We start from the raw sequence: 4,968 nt of genomic DNA, 5'->3' as shown, positions 1-4,968 counted from the left end.
CTACGTGGAGCTCGTTGGAAGGGCAGCTCGGAGAGACACCGGTCTGAGGAGAACGCCCCTCTGGATCGCGGGGGGTCTCCGCCCTGGTGGCCAATCCTGAAGACTCCGTGGCCCGCGATTGGCTCACAAACGAGGGCACCGGCAGCGCCGAGAAGCCTGAATGGGGAAGAGAGCCTTTGGGCGCCTGCCCCGACGGAGCGCTGGCCGGGTTGGGCTTCGAGAGAGGCGAAGCAGCCGTGATGTTTTGGCCGGAAACGCCCGACAAGTAGATTTGGTCAGTGTGGCGCTCAGCAACCTCGGAGGCAGCGGAGAGGCTGGGGGGGGGGGAGGCGGACTGGGAAGGTTCCTTGAATCCCTCACCGATGGGGACCGGGGTGTGGGAGGTGGTGGTGGGGGTGGCTACGGCAGCCTCACGTGGGGGGTCGCTGAGCCTTAAGAACACTCCTCTCCTGTGGTCAGGAGCCGAAACAGAGATGTTGTCAAACACCAGGACGGGGCGAGGGCCTGCAAAGCGTGTTAATTCATCACGCGTTGTCCAATGATATCAACACGCGGCTCCCGACGCGCCGATCCATGCATGTGCAACATCTGTAATATCCAGTGGTACCTGACGATACGTGGTGTGTGAGACTGTGTTTTGCTGGTAAGGGGCCAATCGACTGTCGGGTCGTCAGATGAGTCAGATAAAGTGGGTCGACAAGATGGGTCGCGATGCAACATTGTCGTTTGCGTCTTGGTCGACCTCTTGCACTTTGTAGGTGTGAAGGGTGTTGTGATCCTCCAAGGCTTCATCCTTCGCATGCGTGCGTGGAAGAGTGCTCGAATAGTCATTGGTCGAGTATCATATTGATGCAAAAGAGGCGAGGCTGCACAGAAATGTTCGTAAACTAGAGTCTGGGGAGACAACGGGTTGTGAGAGCTAATGATCGCATGAGCATTTTCTGCGTTACTGGGCCCACTCAAAAAACACACTCATGCAGAGAGCAACCATGGCTTTTTGTGTCCAGCAAAAGAGCCAATATTTTGCCAGAACTTGTTTCGACCACCATCTCTGTCTGCGCAATGCACGCGTCGTTAGGCATCTGGACCCACGAAATCTCGAGCTCTGGCGAAACTGGAACGGCGAAACCGTCGCAGCCATGAACGCTGTCCGCTGGCTACAAAGGGGCAAATCATGAAAGAGAATACGTAAGTACCTGGCTGCGGCGCGGTGGCCCTCACAGACACGGCCTCATCCCTGGAGGTAAGCAGCTTCACCTGAGCTGCTGCCCGTGTGAGCACGATGAGGCCGGGAAGCGTGAGAAGGAACAGCAGCAGGGCCACGGCGGCGACGAGGTACACGGGGATGCCGGAAATGACGACGTCCCAGGGCGTGGTGGCTTCGGAGGAGAAGAGGTCCGCGTTGGAGACAGAGCCTCGGAAGTCTGGGTCCGCACACTCGGACGCCTCGCACGGAATGTCCAGCCTGAAAGCAACAAAATCAGTGAATCGCCGGACGTGTTATTCGGGGTGATGTACTGATTTTCAGGGGGCATCGGCAGAAGTCTCTGGGACTGCTGCAGGCGAATCCCAGACGGTGGATTCCCATCAAATGTAATCAGGACCGCACACAGGCCTGATTGGCCACAGACTTTGCATTGAGAGATGCGAGGATGTGGCGGTCTTGTATGAATAGAATACTGAATGTCAAGCATGAAGGCACATCACCATGACAGCCGTCGTGGCAGGATTGTGTGTGTGACAGACCTTGAGGCCAAACAGGAATAGGAAAGCGAGTGAAAGCAGAAGAGTTCTGTGAAGCAAGGCATCATCGCTAATAACAAGGTTGCGGACGAAACATCAACATCAGCACTGAGGCAGCACGAGCACTGAAAGCGCGGCGGTGACAGAGAGGTGGCAGCTGAGCTGAGGATGGATGCGTACACAAACGGCACGTTGTTGATCGTGACGAGGCAGCGGCTTTCCGAGGAGGTGGCGCAATCGAAAGTGACTGTGCCCGCAACCTTGAGCGCGTACACGGCAAAGACGCCGCCGTTGGGGGCAATGCATTGTGAGTAGCGGCACGCCACTTTCCCGCTGCCTATCGAGAACGCGCAGCCCCAAGTGAGGCAGTGCAAGGGCTCCTCAGGCTTGCCAGCGCTTGCAAGCATCAGCCTGCAACAGACGAACTCGTGAACGTACCGTCATCAGAGCACACGACCAGGCACACCAATCCCAGGATAGCACCGGACAACGCCAAGGAGGCACATGCAGGCGGTGCAACCCTGAGTGAACCAGAACAAACAAAAAACATATGAATGAGGTAACTTGAACCAGGCAGTTGATGGGTCGCGGATCAAACATGCTCGCACATGGAGGTGGATACACTCTTTCTCCCTAACCCCTAACCCTGTTCATCTGCATCATCTGCATATAAAGCATTGCCACATGCGGGGTGGTCCGCAACGCTGCCACTGCTGCGGAAGCAACCAGTCACACGTGCGTCCAGTGCTAGTCGATTTGCGTTTGTGAGCTGAAAAAGGAGCTGCAATAGCTGTTAGAGTGCAGTGGTGATGTGATAAAGGATATGTACAAGCTTAGAAGCATCAGCATCAGCATCTCAAACAGAAGACTCGAAATATGCATCAACCCAATGTCGCGCTAAGACCCATTCGTGCCCAAGCAAATACATAGGCGGCTCATGCATCCGTACCGTCATACGGAAACAACGTCCCACCAGACATCATGTTAGCTACAATCACGAATATCTCGATCTGCCTTGTTCTATCTTGATTATCTCAAGACCACTGCCAGCAGGAAACACCCTCGCTCTGACAAAGCGCTCGTATACGAGAAAGCTGCCAGCGGGGAGCTCCCTGATCAGAGAGCGTGGACGCACTTGCAAAAGCCCCCGCTGAGTTGGGACTGCTGCCGCGGCAACAGGCCCATGTCGACCATAGGACCAGAGCCGTCGGGATTGACAGACATCGGGGGCAGGTTATCGATGCGGGTCGTGTTGCACGTGACCGAGAGCCCCGGGTCCAGCAAGGTCGCGACGTTGGAACCCGCGACGTCGCATATGTACGTCTTGGTCTCCGTGTATGCGGCGTAGGACAGCGATGAGTCACACACGACACCCGCCTTGCTTGGGTGCATGACACGGCACGCGTCGTTGCCACCCTCCGGGGCGCATTGCTCACACGTCGGGCCTCGGAACCCAGCGTCACACTGCATGCCGCTGTGTGTCAGAACCATCTGGCTCGGACGCCACCGTGTGGGTTGCTGCGCATGGATGTATGATGATGTACCATTCCACGACTGTACCGCGTTCCCACGGACATGCGCAACTCCAAGAACTACTTGGAATTGAATTCTACCATGATTAGATTCAATATGACCCGAAGATTTTGCCTGATCTGCCAAGAGCGAGCCGGATCAATGTCTCGCCAGCGATAGCAAGGACCGCCGCCATGATCAACAGCGTGAGACAAATGGTGCATGGGTTGCAGTGCAGGCACACATAATGCGCTCACGGCGCTTGAGTGCCGCTGCGGACAACGACTCCCTTTCCCATCATTTTGAACAGGACAAGAGAACTGCGGTTTGTTCGGATTGAATGCATGTGTAACATCTCGACAGGGTATACTTGAGCCTGAGGGGAATATAGGAATATGGGTATCACCCTGCAGCCTATCTCTGGGCTATCTGACAGAGAGCAGTCTCAACAAGCCCATCGCGCCAAGTTGCAAGGATCAGCGGGCTGAAGGTAGCTGAGAGGCGGTGGTTTGCCTCCAAACCGTTGTGGGGCAGAGCAAGGAACGCTCTACCTATGGCTGAGGGGTGATAGACAGCCTGGCAAGCTGCTTACCAAGCCATCATCCTCAAAGTCAAGGCACCACGGAGCTCATAGTTGCGCGTGGGGTGTCAAGGAGGTCAAGTGCTGTGAATTCCTGGGAAGTAACACCGCAAGAACATACTCACGCGCCGTGCCAAGCTAGCGGCTGCGAGCAATTTGCCACAAAGAGAGTGGCTGGGACTGAAGCAAGCACAACAAACGAAACAAGCACTTTGTTAATCCCCTTCGAGCGGGAGAGAGCAACACACACACACGCACCTGCGCAAAGGATCGCCTGCGTGCGGGCGAGAGCAACAAACACACGCACCTGTGTAAAGAATCGCCTGCGAGCGGGCGAGAGCAACAAACACACGCACCTGTGAGCAATCCCCTGCCAGGGGGTTATACGAGGCGCCAGGCCTTGAGCACACGAGAGAGGGGGGGGGGGGGCGCAGGCGCTTGTGAAAGTGCAGCAGGGACCGACGCAGACGCGCCCGCGAGAAGGTACGACATCGGCACGTCGCAAAAGCCCTCCGGGGTGATGCAACCTGAGCTGTTGCCAGTCCAGCCACAGTCGCACTTGCAGTAGGGTGGGCTGCTGGCCGATGCAGGGGCGAAGCAAGCTCCATTTTCGCCGCAGTCACCACAGCCGAGCGCGGTTCTCGCCACGATGGATCCAGTCATCGTGAGCGTGATGGTCGAGTTTCCGCCAAGCACTGCACGGTAGCGTGCAAGCACGTGACGATCCATGCGAGGCCATTCAATCCTTCACTATGCGGTGATGAGATACATCAATTTGAGATGCGATGTGACAAACCGCTAGGCTTCTTTACTTTATTTGTTAACGGTATGGTTTCCAACTTTGCTTTCGAAGCACTACATAACTGACGCACAATCAAAAGAGCGTACTACTTCACTATGTGGAACGGCTCATGTTGGACTACAGCATGTTTGCTTTGAGGGCTTGAGACAGACGTGAACATGGGCAAGTATGAGGCACTGTTGGGCCGAGTTCTGAGCTGTCGCATCCGTGAGCGGAATACTCGTGTACTGAGAAAACACGCACATTCTGCATAGTGGATACACCCGCATAATGTGCCAGAACGCACCAATTCATCATGGCCAAGAACTGGGTCACCGGCATGAAATGTTTT

The sequence above is a fragment of the Nuphar pumila genome, unplaced genomic scaffold (assembly GCF_984573655.1).
Source record: "Nuphar pumila unplaced genomic scaffold, dmNupPumi1.hap1.1 HAP1_SCAFFOLD_219, whole genome shotgun sequence".
Classification (NCBI taxonomy): Eukaryota; Viridiplantae; Streptophyta; class Magnoliopsida; order Nymphaeales; family Nymphaeaceae; genus Nuphar; species Nuphar pumila.
The sequence above is the reverse complement of the archived record's forward strand: the minus strand, read 5'-3'. Positions refer to the sequence as shown.